The sequence below is a fragment of the Lagopus muta genome, chromosome 5 (assembly GCF_023343835.1).
Source record: "Lagopus muta isolate bLagMut1 chromosome 5, bLagMut1 primary, whole genome shotgun sequence".
In the NCBI taxonomy this organism is placed as follows: domain Eukaryota; kingdom Metazoa; phylum Chordata; class Aves; order Galliformes; family Phasianidae; genus Lagopus; species Lagopus muta.
Window position 1 is genome coordinate 14,707,470 of NC_064437.1, and position 20,372 is coordinate 14,727,841.

Consider the following 20,372-nt stretch of genomic DNA (forward strand, 5'->3'; position numbering starts at 1 on the left):
TTTGGGTTGGAAGGGACCTTTAAGATCACCTAGTTCCAATCCCCTGCTACAGGCAGGGACATCTCCCTTTAGACCAGGTTGCTCAAAGCCTTGTCCAGCCTGGCCTTAAAGGCTTCAAGGGAGGAGGCATTCCTGATCTACTGGGCAACCTGTTTCAGTGTCTCACCACCCTCACAGGAAAGAATTTCTTTCTAGCATCTAGTCTAAATCTACCTTCTTCCAGGTACCATTTCTCCTTGCGCTGTTGCTACCTGCCCTTACGATAAGCTCCCCCTTAGCTTTCCTCTAGGCTCCCTTCAGGTACTTTTTTTTATTACTTAAATACAAAATTCTATACATCTTTATACCTTGGTTGTCTGAGTATTTTAACTACACTGTCTTCTGAGATAACATTTCCTTGGTAGAAAGCAAGTTTGTTGGCAATCAAGGCTAGGGAACAGCAAGCATTCAAGACAACAGTCACACAGGAAATTTACAAATAAGTTCATATAAGTAAGGGCTACTAGCATCGTGCAGCAGTGAAAATAGCCTCCCACATCCAAAGGAAAAATATATCAAGTTATCAAGTCACAAATTTAGATATAGTGGTGAAGATGAGGGAAGTGAGAATACTCCCTAAGACACCACGGCCACATAGTAAGGTGCAAAATGGTTTCCTTAGGCTCAACAGCATGGAATGGAGCAACTACCTCTAATGCATCAGAGGTCTTCACACAGACAAGCTGCTGGGGGGAACATAGCAGGATGCAAGACAAATTACCTTAATAGTAGTTTAAATAAGGAAAACAGGGGACTGTGGCTGAACAGCGTATGAGAATCACCACTGAAAATTTTTGACTCATGAGGCTATAAAAAAAACATTCAGGTGACACATTTGAGGTGTACTTTCATATTTTTCTCTAGGTGTTTGTATTTTTTAGCCATTGTTAGGAATAGAACTATGGACTAGATGTAGGTTTAATATTATTTTCAACTGTTTCGGTAACATGCTGAAGTTACTATCTGAAATATCCACACAGCATGACTGAAAAGAATCCCAGTAACTCAGAGGGGTTTGGATTAGCTCCTGTTTTCCATAAGGAAAATAAGAGATTCAGGAGACTGAAAGACAAGATGATCACAGGAGAATTAATCTTCAGACATGGTCCACAGAAGTCTGAGAACTATCAAATCACTAAGTACTCAAAATTGTGTGCAAAATATGAATAAAATATTGATTTCATTAAAAATGTTAAGGACTACTTAATTCAAAAACATTTTCTATGTTTGCATATTTATTTTCAAATTTGCATATCTGTTTGCATATATCTTGTAAAATTGAACGTTAATTATACTTTGAAATCATGTATAAATTGTAACCAAGAATGTTGTATGAATTTTTGAAATGAGGCACACTCAAGTACCATTAATTATAAACTGTCACTTAAAGCACACTGAAGCAGACCTCATATTGAAAAAATATTGAGCCCTTGACAAATAAAAAAGGCAGCAAGAGTTATTAACTGGTCTAGCTGATTAAGCAGCACCTCCTACAAACAGTACAGATTTTTTTTCTCTCTCCTTTTAGAGAATGGTTTGCTCTTTCTCAGAAAAAACACGACAATTTGCTGGCCAAGATAAATACTGACACACAGTGCAAGAATGACACACTGGTTTATAATTTCTATTTAGGGTGATTCTCTTTTTTAAGAGATCTTCACATAAAAATGTGATTCAATAATATGTAACAATAGGCAAATAGAACTTCATGAATCAATTTAATGACTACTGTCAAATTAGGTGAGTTGAAGTGATTTTTATCACATGCTAATTAGATTTGTAAAATGATTCTGAGTAATTTAAAAAGCATTTACACAAGGTCACATCTCAAGTAGCTTCCAAAAAGCTGGGCTTGCTAAATATACAAGACAACACGATGCTCTGCCTCTCAAAGAGGCAATTACAGAAGTCAAATTTCAGAAAATTCTACATACAAATCCAAGGTCAAGTAATTATTAAAACCTGGGAATTTTCTAAAAAGTTGTTTCTTCACAATACTGTGAAAGTAGTATTTGGGCTTGTTAATCTTAAGATGTGCAGCAGATCCATTAATATTAGAAAAATACTATTCAAACTTAGATCTTGGGCAGAGAAGATTTGGCAAACTTACTAGTGCAAATTACTGTTGCTGGCATTAACTGCTATCTGTCAAAGGCTACGTCCTTAAGCAGAGACAGAAGAAAGGTAAAAAAACACATCTTTATACATCTCTAAGTCCAAAATCTGACTCCAAACTCCAAATCTGACATTTTAATTTTCATCAACAAAGATGATGTGTTTGCATTAAACAATCAAGTCAGAAAGTAGATAAGTAGAGGTAAAAACTCACATATCTTGTTCTGCTACCTTTGTCTCATGGATGATAACTATAGCACGAATAGAATGGAGCTCCAGGAGCAGTAAAATCTCAAACTACTGTATGTATCATGTATATTTTCACCAGCTTCACTTACGTTGCATACATATACAGCTTGAATTTGGGCTGTGTAGGTGTGACCTGACACTGTCATGTTACCATTCACACTCCTTGGTCACAAAAAGGTAATTTCTTAGAAATTTTTTTTTTTTTTTTTTTTTTTTTTTTTACTTCTCCATGTTATTTGTATTTCCCATTAGAAATGTAGAAAGCTGTAGCTAGAAGGCTAGCCAAAATACTCACTATGGAAGTACAACCCTATGGTTACCACAGTGTTGCTGTTCAATTACAAGACAATAGCCTATGAGCAGCAACTTCACACATACAAAGGATATACATATTGTAGCACAAAGAACTGTGGTTAACATTCAACCTTGCAAGTACCTCGTGCAACCACTGTTCTGATTCACAGAGCTGAGTTAGATTTGCACTAAATTTTAATAGCTGTTGATTCCTGGTATACTATGTCAACAGTTAACAATCTTGGCCAATTTTCTTGCTTTTTGCAGGAAAATAATGTGAAATTCCATACATTTTTAAATTTTTCAAGATTCTCTATTTTTTCTGATTTTTCATCGCCATCTTCCCATTTCACAAAATATGCAGAAGAATACCAATGCCCCAGTTCTTATGGCCTTTCAGAAAAATCACATGCCATCACTCCTAGTAGTAACTGATTCATGGAATGGCTAGTTTGGAGGGAGACATAAAATCATCTAGTTCCAGCCCCTCTACCATGAGTAGGACTACTACCCACCAGCTCAGGCTGCCCAGGGCCCCATCCAGCCTGGCCTCGAACATCTCCATGACTCAGGTCTTCTGGGCAGCAGTGCCAGTGCCACATCATTCTCTGAGGCAAGAAGTTCCTCCTAACCTAAATCTCTCCTCTTTTAGTTTAAAACCATACTCCCTTGTCCTTACCACTATCTGCCCACATAAAAATCTAGTCTCCCTCCTGTTTATAAATTCCCTTCGAATACTGCAAGGCTGCAATGAGGTCTCCCTCCCTGGAGACTTCTCTTTTCCAGGCTGAACAAGCCCAGCTGCTTTAGCCTTGCTTTCTTACTATTGGTGGTGGGTTTTTTCAGCCTATATCAACTACATAGTCATTAAAAACAAAACAAGACAAAAACACTCAATGTGTGTTTACAAATATTACTCAGCATTATTAGTAACTACTAATTAACTAAGCGTAAAGTTTAGCGAACTGTGAATGCTGTTCTTAAAATAAGCAACCAGCACAGCAGTAGGCATGCATGGACATACAGAGCAAAGCACTTCCACTATGGTTAAAAACAAAATGACTCCATTACCAGACATAATGCTTGTCTTCAATGACCACTGTCCTTCACTTACAACTGTGGAACATATATTTGAAAATAACTAAAAACAAAAAGTTGCTTCTGCTTCTTGATGCTCGGGAATAGAGAAGAGAAGAACCTGACAGGATCCTGTCAATGTCACAGCTGTAATTTCTCATTATAACGAGGACCTATAGAGAATGAATTACTACAACAAACAGTTTTTTCCCCCTGAAAAATTATATTCTACAGGCAACAAAATGTTACAGTTGAGGCACTAGCCAGTATTAAATAATGCATTTGTATTTGAAGCATTCTGTAGTTCCTGTAATAGAGGGAACATTGCAGCAAAAACACTTAGAACTAGACTTATGGAAGAACTGGGATCCAACTGCAGTTTTTGTTCTTAAAAGTGCCAGTTCTGGGGATAAGCCAAAATCCTAGTTCAGCATTGTACACTGATCAAACTTTAGATATCTAAATGCAGAATCCATTTCTTTCAGTGAACCTTCTAGATTACAGCAACATATTTAGGTAAACATGGAAGTAATATGGCAGAATGACTTAAAGAAAGATTGCAACATATGATAAACTAATATAGTTTGAAGTTCAATTTCCTCTATTTTTTCATTATGGTTTGCTGCTTATGACACATAACGGCATTCGTACCCAACTTGGAATACAGTAACCAACAAGTAGGCAGTACTGGTATTAGTAATGGTTCAGAAGTGTTGATACAGCAATTCTCCATTTACGTCTGTCACTGTTGTATTTTGGTGTAGGTAGGTAATTATTTAAGGTCTGATAATAATCATAGTAATTTGGCATATCCAAGACTTGCCAGACTAATATAGGAAATCTAATGTCTAAAATCTTTTTCTTGATTTTTTTTTTTCCAAGACTAATTATCCTCTCAAATGTTTTGGTAGCAAATAAGTTTCTCAGCTGATAGTAATGTATCTTCAACACATTCATTTGTGCAAAAAATACAGATATCAGCAAACCTGTTGGTGATTTTCACATAACAAGCTTAGAAGGCTGCTTTTGCACTTCTTCACTTTGAGGGTGAATGAGACTGGAACTGAATCTGCCCTAAGAGATAGTGGAGTCATCTTCTCTGGAGATATTAAAAGCCCATCTGGACACTTTCCTGCATAGCTTATATGAAGGAACCTGCTTTAGCAGAGGGTTGTAACTAGATGATCTCTGATGCTGGGCACAGTTGTAGCCATGATAAAAGCAGAAGACTTGGGCACAGTTTTCTGCATTGTTTTCATTTTACAAGGAGCTCTCTGAACTAACAGCCATCAACAAAGGCTAATACAAAAAAAGTTGTGTTCTTTGGGCTATTTTACATTATATGGAATGCCAAGATTACATTACTTTACAAAATGCTTGAAAGTTTACTGGAAGGGACAGAAGTACTGAATCTTTGTCAATTCATTTTCTCAAGACAGTTGCTAATTAGCATTCAATTTATAATGAACACACTCATGTTATGATCTCAAAGACAGCATATACATATTTCATTATCAGTTACTACTGTTTAGCTGTGTGAATTCTGCTTGGAGAAATGTAAGAATATAATATATAGACAGTTTTTGACGGCAATCCACCTGATCATGAATGCTCACATGCTCAAAAAACACTAACCCAGGAAAAACTAATTCAATAATGTCAGCAAAAACAGCCTATATTCCTCATTAGTTTCATTTTTACAACTACCAAGCTATTCTAAGTGTATAATACTACTTTATTCTTCTTATACATTCTGTATAAGAATGTGCATAAGCAGTGATGCCAACACTGCAAAGGAAAAGGTGTATGGTCACTTTAAGGATTCTGTAACCTGCTTTCTAGCTAGGTTTCACTTCTTCAATGATCTTACAAACTTTTGGTCTATTCAAAACTCAGTAGCAATTATCCAATATGCTTAACTTTGTTGTTGTTTGTTTTGTTTTTTTTTTTTTTCTTGAACTTTGCATGTCACTGTAACATGTAATATAAATTAGGCACTTTGAGAGAGTAAGAATATGGACAACAGGAACCTGTATAAGTGGGACAAAACTTCTGTAAAATGACAATAGAAAGAAAATAAAATGAGAATAGAAAATAGAAGATTGATCCGTAGACAGGTGTACTCTGAACAATCTGACTAAGCAAAGGGCAGAATCAACATTGTGTATACAAAATAGAACAAAGTCTTATCTACATGGAAACCAGTTCTTTTTCCACAACTAAAAACAATAGAAAATGAAGATTGCTTCCTTACCATACTTTTCCAAAACGAACAGTATATGAACAGAAATGTATCCATCCTCAGAGTAATGGTACAGCTGAGTTGAAACTAAAAAACAAGAAACTCTGAATGTGGGAGTCAAAGCAGTTGTATATTAGAATACCCTGGAAAACTTAATCTTATTCATGTAAAAGTTACTTCAGCTAGGGGGCGTTCAACTGACAGTTTTTACATGGCTGCACTTTTGACATTATTTTGTAAAAGCAGATGTGAAGCAAGCCTCCTGAAGAAACCTACCAGAAAAACAAACAAAAAACCCACTAACTAATATTCTGTGCAAACCCTGAATTTCCTTTATGAATTTCTATTCAGGGGCTTCAAACTTCATTGTTAAATTGTATTAACACAAGTAAATGAGTTTTGGTATCTCACACAGAAGTGTGCTCACCATCCACTCCCACTATAACCACCTCAGGACAAGGAAACCCCAAACTCCTCCTATTTTGAATGATGCAGTGATGTGCTTTATACTTGCACAAAAAAAGTCATAATTCACACAACAGATTACAGCAACAACAGTTTTGCCAGTGTAACTTCACGTACAGAGCACTTCTACTGGCACAAAACAGAGGCCATACCTCACGTTACCCTCACTTTCCTAGTTGTTACAAGTTACAGCAGCATCATAACTATAACCTGAAGCACTTGTAATTTAATGTGATACTACTACATTTAGGGTATTTACAGCAGCAAAAGCTTCATACCATTTAAAATAAAGCCCCTTTCTACATTTGTATTGCCAAGAGCAGTTCAAAAGCCTGAGTCAAATACTCCCTGGAGATACAGGAATCAAAAAGCAGACACATGATGCTAAATGGCTTTTTAAAATATTACAGGAACAGATGCTTGGGGGACTTTTGATGTGAAGACACAGAAGTGTCAGATCAACCAGCCGGCTCACTGCTGGTTCTGAGATACGAAGTCAGAAGTAGACAGTCAGCAGCCCCTCCCTCAGACCCCAGGTTTCTAACAACCAGTTTCCTGCAGTGTGTTCTACAGAATTATGGAGAGTTATTGGGAGAGGTAACTGAGAGGCTTGGAATTAGTCTTCAGCTTCCCTGACCACATGTCACACATATCTTCCAGGTGCCAATAAAAAGCACTTTCATTGTGTGGCCAATCACCAGGCTCTGCAAGATCAGAACATTTATTCTCACCTTCTTAATGCAGAAAAGATTAGCACATCTGCATCTTTTAACTGGCTGAAAGGACCCAGGGTTCAAAGTGTTTTATCCTTTCTAAGCATGTGTAACCCGGACAATCAACAAGCAAGATAAGTATACGTCTGTCAGCACGGGTTAGACAAGGGTAGTGAGACACTGATATAAGCTGGTTAAGAATTGAAATTTGCCCACAGAAACTGTAAAGTCCTCAGCATTGATAATTCTCTGTGGAATGTCATAGACTTAGCTGACTCTTTGTTGAGGTCAGGTTAAGAGAATGCTATGATACTCACTTACTCCACGCAGCAAGATTTGGACTTTTTTTGCTGCCACGTCCCCCTCTGCAGATGGAGAGGAAGATCTCAGAAGAAAATACACTGCAGCACAGCATTCACTATATTTTAAGATGTCCTGTACTAAGTTTTGATATATCAAAAGATCCATAATTTCATGGGTGTCACTTTAAAATACAAAATATGCTGAATTCTCATTGTGCTGTAGGAAGCAAAGCTGAAAAGCACATTAGGAGTTATGACTTTACATATGGACTTCTGCTTCCTCCAGGGAGGAGTTTTCCTTAGAAACAAAGCTGATTCCTATTTTCCACTTAGCTGATAGCTCTGTTCCCGCATAGTTTGTATTGCAGTAGGAACTATTGTGTACCCTTCCCACACACCCTTGCATACCCCCACACTTCCTCTTTTCTAGAACAAAAGCCTTTTCCAACTAATGAGGAAATTTCATAGAATTATATTCCATAACCTTATACAGTGATTACAATTATGAAATAACTAGTTCCAAAATATGCTTTCAACAGGGAAAGTATAATCGTTACTCAGGAGCTATGTCCCTACCAACTTTGCATTTAATCTTCAAACAATCATGAAAGAAAAGGAAAGGCTTCCATACCTAGTTCTGGTAGCACTACCTCCTAAAGCCTGAAAACAATTTTATTTCAGAGGACTATTTATGCAAGGATTCTGGAATCAAAACTTACTAAAGATTCCGTAGCCTTCAGAAAAACAAGCTTCCAAGATAGACAAGAAGCAGGTTCCAGTCTATGACCAAGAATTCTCTTATCTTCTAAGTCGGGTTCACAAGCTCTCACAGGCATAGGAGACCAGTTTGGAAAAAAATAAATAAATCTGTCTTCGGGTGTCTCTCTTTATCCTTTCCAGAATTCTGCAGGATGTATTGCTCACTCTGTATTCCTCATAATACTGACTACTGCCATAATCTGCCTCCTTGCTGTAGGAATGCAGGAACACTCTCAACATTCAATTAAAGAGTCAGAAGCACAGGACATTTCAATAAAGACAAGGAGGAGGTAAAGCTCATTGACTCTATAGGCAGTACTCGTTACACTTTTTAAAGGGAGATGTTTCATCTACTCAAGAAGTTTGGAAGATGTACTTCTTGGGGAAGGTGGTTATGGGCTGGTAAAGGTGCTAATAAAAACTGTAATTGAGACTACTTTTACAATTTTAGAAGTAGGAGTACAGTGAAAAGTACAGCCAATCTTCCAGCCTTTACTCCCTCCTAAAACCAGTAATTTACTGTATTTATAGCTCTGTGGTGGTACAGTGCCCACCAAAGGCAAGCACTACAAAAAAAATAAAAGTAGTCTCAGCATGTCACTTTCCATAACAAAAATGTAATGAGGAAGAGTGCTACAAGGACACAAAGCATTTGCTGGCCTAAATAAATAAACCCAATTTTAAACCAAGTGAATTCACTTCTCCTTGAAAAAGAAACACATTCCGACCAGGACTGCAAGAAAAATAGTCATACACAACATTACATGAAAAAGTAACACCTTACCTAAACTCAGTAACATTTCATAAATGAAAACTGAATGAAAAATTCCAAGCAACTGGACACTGAAAAGTACTTATTATTGTTACAATGAGTAAGACTTTTTTTTCAGAATTCTCATGAGCTTGGTTTCAAACATCTAGCCACACACAGAATAGGACTTCAGGAGTTGTGGGTGCACTGCATTATGAAACACATTCAAACAGCCACAAATTGATTTGTGATTAGCATGAGGCAGTGGAGCAGCTCTTCATAACCAAGCCTCAGGTAAGACTAAGATCCATTCAAACTCGTTTTGTCAGGAGCAACCTAGCAGGCTAAGCACTACCACTCCACCTGTTTCCAACTCCAAAGCCATGTATTTTTATTGATAAACTCATTCCTCAAAAGGAATGACGTTTCAAACAGCACCGTGGAGCTTAATCATTACTCACTATGAACCCACTTCAATTTGCAGTGAATTCAGCAAAGGAATTTTCCTTTTATAGTAACAGAACTGTTGCAGGCCTCACTAGGCCAAACTTACAGAGGACCTCTATAAATGTAGTCAAGATGAAAACAATGGCACTACTCATACAGGTAATTATAATTTTGTGCAAATAATGTTCATAGGAATTAAGGTGCTTAGGACACACTCTTACTGATATCTTCTGTGGTACAAAAGCTTTTTTTTTTTTTAAAGGGATTGCATTTCATTCTGTGCAGTAAAGAATCAGGCTGCACATACAGAAGTTTAAAAAAGAAGAAAAAACTTTGCAGTAGAACAGGTAAAATTAAAGAGCAACCTTGGATACTTCTTTGTCACAGAAATCCAAAAACGTTACGGAAAAATTCACTCAGCAGCTTCAATCATCCATCTAGCAAGAAAATGAGTGTTATTCATTTCATAACAATTTGGGATGGTTCTGAAACAATAAAGAAAACAAGCAAATTACACCAATACAATAAAGACTTGATTACACTACTGCTTTGCCTATTTCACCACAGCAATAAGCAAGCAAATGGAGACTGACTGGAACGCAATTTAGCAAACTTATACTGTAAAAGAATATTCACTCATGTTACTGGATCAGCTTCTTAAATAATTTTGGTGAATCATTATCATTGGGTTGTCTTGTTTAATGAATTTCCACAAGCTGCATCACAATGATCTTGAGACCAGTTTCAGTGGTTTTGCTCCACTTTATTATTTTCAAGACAGAATTGTTTTGATCTCAAGAGATGGCAAAATACCTTTTACAAGATGTGTTCAGCAAATCAACATTCCATTTTTCAGAAACAATTCTGAAATATTCTCTCCCAAGTACTTTCTAAGTGAGAATACATCAGCATATCAGAATGTACAAGCATATTTTAACCTTATTAAAGCCAACGGCAATTAAGTGAGGTATTAAAGGCTTTTTTCCCTAACCCAGGATATTCCACTATGCTTTAGTGGAAGGATAAGACAGAAAAACACTGATAATTATATTTCAGGCAGCCTTCAGAGTACACATACAAAATATCCTATACAAAACATTCTAACAAACTCAATTATTTCTTTTTCTACTGTAACAAGAAAATAAACAATGCTATATACGAGGTTGATAGGAGGAAAAAGTACCTTCTACTCGCTTACATACAGTCTAAATCTAGGAGGTGGTTTCCCTTGCCTAGTTCTGTCTCCTTAAACCTATGAATCTTCCCACACTGCTGTGGGTAGAATCCACATTTAAAATTTGATTCACTAATGCTGCTTGAAACACCATTCGCTCATCCTTCATGCTCTATGAGCTGCATCAGAAGGGGTCATAGAGCACTGGAGCTGGACAACAGCCAGTACTGGAGCTGGACCACAGACAGCATGGCTAGCAGCCAGCCATTCTGCTACGGACCAGAGGGGGTTCCTGAGAGAATTTTAGAGCTCTTACGTATTTCCACTTCTATCACAGCCCAGGATCTCCTGCAGAGTTTGTATGAACAACTTAAGGATACGAGAGTCTGTGTTCCTCCTGCTGCATTTTCATGCTGTTGACTAACAGTTATTTATTCACTGAATACATCCAAAAAGTAACCAAATCAGCAGTAATATTTTTATAGCTTTATGCAGCTTAAGTGCATGAACTTTCTTTAGTCAAATCATATCAACACATGACTTTGTAGACTAGATACATTAAGAAAATTCCCACCTTCTTCGCAAGCTGAGACAAATAAATAAGTATAGGAATTAATGATATTATCTTGTCAAAGTTCCATTTTTAGGAAGAAAATGTTTTTCTTTGTTACAGTTTCCTGTACTTTAACATTCCTGCCAATGAATTCCCGGATCAGGCCCTGAAGCATTGTTTAGAAACATTTGGAAAATTCGTACATACATTATGAGATGAAACAAAGTTTCACATGGTTTCCAAGAAAATAAGTTAATCAATTTTTCTATAATATGAGAAATAGATGGCATGGTTTACAGAAAAAAAAAAATGTACTTTGGGAAGGCATAATAGAAGTAGGAAATATCACCAATATATCATTCTCTCATGCATACTTATGAAGATCCATGTGTAAAAGCTCCCACCCATAAATGCACAACACACAAAAACACATAACTTGCCAGCAATAGGCTTGGTATAATCTAATAGAAAAACTTTACTATGGGATATTTGAAAATAGATTGAAAATTATTGCCCCTCTTCGAACATTCCCTGAGATACGCCGTAATATCTGTACAAAGCTGACAACATCCATCAGAGATCTTCAGAGATGTTTCATTTGATTTTTCAGATTGATGAGAAAGGCAAAAAGTGGAAAAAAAGGAAAAAAGTGACTGGACCAAGTCATTTCAGATACATTTATTTCAGATATAGTACGTTTATCAATTTGAAATGAACTCCCTTTGTCCGCAGATGTAATGGCTCAGAAGACATTTCCTAAACAAAGAGATATTTACTTTTCCATTTGAACTGAACAAGCACTGAAACCTCTGTATAAGAATTTTTTTAAGTGGTATTTTTATTAAAAAGAACATTCATAAATTTCGCAAATGTGAAATCATGGTTACAGAAGTTCAAATAAAGCTTAAGTTAAATTCTATCTGGCTGTGGATTTGATAAAACTAGATACGGGTTCAGGATTATCAAAGGGTTTCCAATAGGTGCAGTTATCTAAGTATTGTTCAGCTGGTATTCAGGATGAAACACTAGCTGAAGTTTTTGTTTACTTCATAGACAATCACTTTAGCCTTGCTATTTGCACACCAGTCTTCTTCACAAGACTACAGAAGTTACTGACTATAAATCTTGATAAGATAAGCTGTTCATTCCTTGCTTAGAGTGTCCTAAAAAGACACATTAAAGAAAACAATTACTGAGCTGAGGCAAAGACTAGATTCTGATCCTAGAGTTTTTATGGGGATTTCAATAGGACTTCCAGCCAACTAAAACCAGCCGAATCAGAACCTTTGTGAGAAAGTCGTTATACACAGTTTAACTCATTTGCAAAATTTAATTCATATTAATGCCAAAACTGCAGTTACAATTTATTGTAATTGGCACCATTTCTGAAATCTCAATAGTTATAAAGAAGAAACAAGCATTTAAATTCAACTACCTTCTTATCCTTTTATCTCTATCTCATCAGTGACACTAAGTGTGCCTAAGCCAGGAGTTGGAAAGTTTGTATTCCCCAACCTATGGGGAAAAAGAGTGGTCAAAAAGGCCAGTTCAATACTTTATATTAGCAAAAGCCTTCACTGCTTTTCAGTATCTCTAGAGCTAATTTTGAAATTTATTCCAATTCAGTGAGTTGAAATAGTCAGGAAAGAAGAAGCAATACAAGAACTCCATGGATGTTTCTCATTCATTGGCCTGGTGTAGGAAACCTGCTTTGGCAGGGGGGTTGGACTTGATGATCCCTGGAGTTCCCTTCCAACCCCTACAATTCTGTGATTCAGAGGAACTTTCTGCTGTTTTAAGATAAAGCAATTTCAAAACCTTGGAGTGTTTAGTACTACAGTATTTAAAATCTGGAAGTCTAAATAATTTTTAAAGTGTTCCAATGAGCTGAGGTTCTAATAACAGAAAAAAGAGCCAGGTTATTTTTGACCACCTCCAAGACAGTATACAACCATGCAACAAGTGTGACAAAAAAAACAGATAATTCCCCCCCCCCCCCCCCCATCAAGAAATGTGCATTATATTAAGGGAGAAAACTTTGATGTTGGTTTGCTGAACTATGAGCCATGTCTAACACTGCCTGACAATATCCTCCTGAGAATATAAGATTGAGGTTAATAGCATACAGAAACAAAAACTTGCCTACTGAATCTTGATAACAGAATCAAGTTGGATAATATATAGCCATTTTAAAACATTACATTGGCACAATGGAGTAGTCTATAGCTAGGCAGTATTACAAGAAAGTCTTTCAAAATAAATACAGATTTATTACCAAAGCAATCAGGGAAACCCACCTCTCAAAAGTTCAACAGGTGCTAATACATTTCTAACTACTTGGAAAAGAAGATGAACCATTCCAGTAAGGTTAAAGAAAAGAGATCAAACAATTTCAAAAGAAACTGAAAAAAAGTCAGTACTCCAAACTAAACTACCCTTGATTCATGAATTTCAAAGTATTTCAAACAATTTAAGGACTCAAACAACACACTTCCCCCCCCCCCCCTCCCCCCCCCCCCATTACATTTTTGAAAATAACTCCTTCCCCTGACTCTTAAAAACTATCAGAATCACTGCTATGACTGTTTCCCCAGCTCAACAGAAGGAGGAGTAAAGACCAAGGTTTGTTGTTCAGTTTTTGTTAGTATGCTAGCACCAGGGAAAGAAACTCAGTTTCAGCAATTCTGCTATCTATGTATCTTCAAGACACAGAGTTCATAAAGAGTACCTGTATAATCAATGAATATAAAGATGCTATAATTATGAAATAAACCAGAGAGTTTGGCTAAGCAGGTTATAATAACAAAAAGAGGGCAGATAGAATGCTTACCCACATCCTGAGCTCACTACAAAACTCCAAAGGATGGATCTCCAGAAGAGACCCTTCTCTAGGGGTAGTCAGCTCTTAAATGGGTCTAGGAGGTACAGCCAGGCTCCACCCCTTCTGTCAGCACAGGAGAATTGCCTTCACCTGTGCTCCCATGGCTGACTCAGTGCTCACCTCAGGTGGTCAATCAGAGGTCAGGCCGTGACTCAGCAGTTCCCATACAGTACCCGATTCCCCTAGCCACTAGAAATAAGGAAAGATGGAGTACACCTAATTGACCTTACTGCCTAGAAAGACCTCAGCTATGCAAGAACTACAAAAGATAAAAAGTGTCATTCCAATTCATAGCAACATTAATTACCTGCTCACTCGCTATAATCAAGATGTGTTATATTTCAAAGACTGCAAGTTCAACCAGACATATACAGCTGAAGCTAAAACAAATGTTGCAAGGAAACTTTAGTTAGCATGTAGGGAAGTTATGCAATTGTGATATGTAATGGGTTCATTTGCCTGGGAAAGGAAGATAGGAACAGTGATCTGCAATTTTAAGTGACCAAACTAATTGGGGAGAGGAAGTCTGGGAAAGTGCACTACAAAGTTTATGTTCCATTATTCACTTGAATAACAGAACAGTCTTGGAATAAATTGCAACTCTTCTAGTGTTGAGAACAGTTGCTTAGTCTAAGAGGAGTATTCAGACTTGGACTGAGAAGTGAGAATTAATCTACCAGGAAATTAAAGGTGTATACATTATTTATGTGGCAGATTAACCGAAACTGAAAAATGAATGTGAAAAGTAAAGGATGGGCTGCCAGCAAGTTCAATGCATCCATTACATTCTCAAACACAGACTTTTTTTTTTAATTAAACTAAAATTTAAAATTTGGTTTTAAACTATTTCAGTACTTTTTCATTTTCTTCCTTTTCATTTTTAAATATTTTTACTTTGTAGTCAGACTCGAGCTGCTGGCTGCATAGTTTTGTTCTCCATTCAGACACAGAAAAACAATACTGTGAAACTACCCTCAAACTGATTCATTGTTCTATGTCCATGAGTTCTCTTTAAAGCCAGCTGCATAAGAGATCACAGCAGTGGGCAGGGGGAAATAAATACACAAGCCTCCTCAAGAGCTCCCTTCTGTTCTGTTTGAATGTATCTTTTCAAGGCATGCAAAGGAAGAAGGCATCAGAGAGCCTTTCCTTGGTGATTTTCTTTTGAATTCTCTCCCATTTTCCTATGACTAAGAAACACAGGGGTTTTCTCTTTGATTAGCATAAGAATTCCAATTGCTGACAAATGATATCGACATCAACAAATCATTCAATTAGTTCACTGCTATCAAAAATAAATGCAATATCAAAGCCATTTAGGATTTGACTGAAACATCCTGCAACAGCAACTTATTTTAGAACGCAAGATGCATCTCAGTACGCTGTACTCAGTATTACAAATCATTGTGTATTTTAATTATTTGCCAAGGAATCAGAGACTTCATCTTTGTTGAATAAATTATTGATGCAATCCACTTCTTCCCTTTGCCCTTCCAGTCCCAAGAATAACTCAAACCAGCTACTCAAATGCAGTTCTGATACCTCGGCACATTATGCTTGCTTCCAGTGAAGTAAAAAGTGAGATTCCTCAGAACTCACTGGAAGAAAAAAATCAGGGCTTTTATCTCGTCACATATAGAGTTCCCTTGGCAAAGAATTTCCAAGGGGAAAGTAGCATAATTTCATCTTAAATCCTCAAAAGGAATAATAATCACTAAAGGATAATAATCACTGAAGGAGAAAAACCAGCTTCAGAAGTTTGCCACTAGATGGAGCAATTTAATATTAAAATTTCCATTGATACAGAAAATACTCTTTAAATTCCATTTTTCATTTATAACAAATTTGTAGCAAATTTGCTATTGGCAAACTTATTTTTTCCCCTTTTTTACTAGAGATACTTAGAAATACTGTGTCCTTGCAGATTATGAAAGTAAGAAAGCTGTGTATGAATAAACAGTTTTCAGTATTTTACTTACATTGAAGAGTAGTAACAGTATGGGGTAAACCGAAATTCTCAAGCACTTTAGTTCAAACATTAATTTCAGTTATCTACAGCTATAGCTATTTTCAGTTACAATATCTAATCTAATAAAGTAATATCTCTATTCAGTTATCTTCAGTTATCAATCTATACTACATAATTCACAGGAAATTAAGCAGTAAGAAATATCAAGCAGTTTTCTTGAAGCATTATGTTCTCTGCTCAATACAGAGAGTTACGGAAGTGCTGACTTAGCCTTCACCCTAACTATCAAATATTTAGATTCCTCTATATTTTAAAACTGAACTGCGAATCAAGATTTTGTACCAGCATGTTAAAAAAAAAAAAAAAAAAAAAAAAAAACTCTTGACCTCATTAGCCAGAATTCCAATTTACATCAGCTGCACCTAAGGTTCTGCAGAACTACTGCGCCTGTTGTCAGCACAAGGCCAGAATTTGAACATAAGACTATCTACATTTCAAATATCAAACAACAATTTATACTTGTTGCTATCAAAAACACTTCCTGGAAACATTCATCTGTACCTTTTTAGAAGTGCTGTGTGCATTTAAAAAAAAAAAGAAGAAACAGCAGCATTGCTGCTGAATGCAGCTCTGTGGCACCAAAGGAAGTAAATCCTCAATGATTACACAGGCCTTACAATCCTTCTTAAATACAGGATTTGCTGGGAAAAGGGGAAGCAATAAACAGTTAAGGGCAGCCCATGAATGGCAACCCCCAACTGACCTCTGATTCACCTTTTTCTTTCAAATGATTTCTGTTGATTATACTTACTAAATATTCACATTTTCAAAGCATGTTTTGATAATCTGAACGTTACAAAACCAAGCAATAATGTACTGTCTGCTGTATTTAAACTAAATATGTCTCATATCGCAGTGTACAGTTTTACTCTTCCTTTACTGTCAATTATCTCATTTTTCTGATGTTAAACCAACTGCTACATGCATGGCTGGTGTAAATAGCTACTGGACATGCTGTTGTGTTTAGGTCCATGTTAAAATGCATTCTTCTAATGTCTACACAAGTTGCTATATTTTAATAATTGCTACTGATATCTTTCATAATTAATAAAAAAAACCACCATGCTGCTTGTGCAACTCTTAAGGAAGTTTTATATTGCTGACATGCAATATTCTGTCATGGTTCCAAAGATACCTAGGACATAACTGATACGTCCCCATCATCTCCATCACTATTGCAACTACACTAATCTTAGCTCAAATTAAGCTAAATTCTCCTCCATCAAACAAATAGGTTTTAAGGACACTGTATAGCTGAAGATTGGCCTCCTAGATAGATGTTGGGATGAAAAGAAAATATAGGACAAGAGGAAGGTAAGCCTTATTTTATTTTTAGATTATTATACTTCATTTTCATGCTTTGTTCCATCCCTGCACTATTTCCACTAAGTGGGGGAAAAGGAAAAAGGGAACAGACACAGAAAATTCAAGGAGCAAGTCAACCAGGAAAGAATGAGAGCACAATGAATAACTCATTCCACCAGTTAAAGATTTTTCTAACACTTGTGTGAAAAATGCCTTCATTAAAGCTAACATCTCAACATTGCAGCAAGCAAAGAGGTCAATAAATGTAAAGAAAGATCAGGTTATCACATTTAAAAAACCAGCCTAGTATACTTCAGCCTTCTCTTTCATCAGCATCACCTCAGAGTTTGCCTCTGACTGACTGCTCCTTGGCAGCATAGATACAGAAAACAGACCAAGACCAAAAACATTTTTCCACACATTTCTTCAGTAGCTTCTAGCTTCATTTTTCTTCCAAAGAAAAAACAAGTTTATTGACTGCAAACTACCTGCTAGGTAACAAAGCAATCTGAAAGCATTTTGTATTTCTATTGATATATTTTGTTACGCAATTACATTAGTTCAAATCAGAGGCCATACTGACTGTGCAGGATTTTAGTGTATATATTTCAAGATACCTTGAAGCCACTTACAGCAAATGAGTTCACTTTAGTCCTTTAGATATCTAGTTGTTTGTGTTTGTTTGGTTTTATTTTTCTGTAATGTATAAACAGGCTAAATTGTAACATTAAGTGTTTATAAGAATTATGCTATTAAAAATCACTAGCATCTATGTACCTAATTAAATTATGGAACTCAACTGTTGTTTCTCTTTCAGACACCTAACCATTTAACTTCTCAGTCAGGAACAACTCAACAATTAACTTTGCAACTAGTCTGCAGCATAAGAATCTCACCTAAGCCTAACCTTATATTTGGGACATTTTCAGGAATCACGTACCTACAAACTTCTCCACACAACAGAAAATCTTTGAACACTGAAGATGTGTTAAAAAGGTATTCCAAACAGAACATGCAACTAATTCCCCTGTCCAACTTCTAAGATTGCTATTTTACTCAAAAAGGAAATCAACATTTAAAATGATAATGCTTTTTCTTCCTACTGATGCTTAAACAACTTATTAAGGGTATGTATAGAACACACTGTAACAACTTGTCTGAACCACTGAGCTCAAAAGTACAAGAATGTGAATCAATCTGACACCACATGATATTGCAAGAGAGGGCATTTGTTTGCAATAGCATGAGAATGAAAGACTGGGGGGAGGCAGGGGGAGAATGGAGAAGAGGAAGCAGAGCTGAGAGGGAATCAGTAACATGTTTGGTATGAGCACAAAAGTTTTTTTCAAATGCATCTTTCCCTTAGTACTGCTTGACACATTTGTCCTTTTTCCTGAAAACTTTTAAGCTCTCTCTTGGGGATGTCAGTTCTATTAAAGCAAGTACTATGGACATACAAGAATGAAAGGCACCTTTTATTTGATGAGCATGGAAAATACAATTACAGCCAGCTATAAACCTGCCTGGTCAGTCTTTTTTCTAGGTGTTCATTAAATGAAGATAGATCTACCCTTTTAATTCAGACTCATTGCATACTAAGTACAAGTTAATAACTACTTAGGACTTCAATCCCTGACAGAGTTACACATGCAGATTATTTTCTCTGAGGAGAGATAAAGACAGAGAGAAAAAACAGCTATCAAGCTAATCATGACCAAAAATATTTTCATCTAAGCCTGAGTGTCTAATGAAGTTTGTTTCAGGATCATTTGGCATAGTCGTTTATTGTGTCCGCAAACATATTAGAGAATATATAGAAAGCTTTGATGTATGGACACTACATCACCAGACACAGCACCAAAGCAGTACCTCTTCTCAGTTCCTGCCTCTGTCAGTTTTCGCTGTAGATTTCAGAACAGCAAACTAAACTTGGCTGAGGATAATCAAAAATTCATGAGTCCACACATCATCTTCCATAATACATGATGAGACCAGTCTGTCAGTGCCATCATGCAGTGGAGAATGGACGCAATCTTCTGCCTTTTGAGTACTGTGATGGGAGCTGCTAGCAAATCTGCAGAGGCTACTATCTGGCAATAACAGATCTTTCAAAGACAGGTCAAATCTCACCTCAAAAGCATGCAGAGATATCCTTGCGGCACCTTTTCAAGCACAGATACTCTACTCAGTGGGGTATCCCCTTTCTGGAGAATCCCATGTCTGACTCATTCCTTGCAATACATTTCCCTTTCCTCCAAACACAGACTTCGACTTCAGACATACTGTAATTCTCAGACTCTGTGGTGTTTCTGTTTGTTTAAATTTACTACTGATCTTGTGCTTGACTGTTGTTTTATTTTTGTATTTACAAAGCACTCTGCAGGAATTAGATTTGCACAGAATCATGGAAAGTTGCACACTCAAAAGCCACACATGAAAATGCTTCAATCTCCACCAAAGCCTCAGTATTCTAATGTTACTCCATCAAAACTGTAGGCCATAATCAACACCGTGTTTTCAGAAAGTCAGTCTTCTTCATAACAGCATAATGTGAGTCGCACTTGAATGCATCTTCATGGAATCTTGCCTTACTTTTCTGATGAATTAGGATATTTTAGATCAGATACATGGGGTTATATTAACATGCTTACTACTTACAGAAAGAAAGCAAATAAGGTTAGGAACCATGCACAGGTAGTAGTCACCTTGCTTGTACTGATATCTTATCTGCATTCATAGAAAATAAGGCCTTAATGTTACAAATGCTGCACCAAGCCCAATTCACTTCAGTGGACTCAACAGAAACACAGAAGCCCATCTGTGCTCACTGCAGAAACAGCATTGAGTATGTTAAGCTTGATCTTATCATCAAGTTTAATTAGAATCACTGGGACTTAGCATAGGTGTAAAGATCCATCATGTTGATCTACTTGTAGGATCATAGCCTTAATGTAAAGGCATACAGCATTTTGTTATT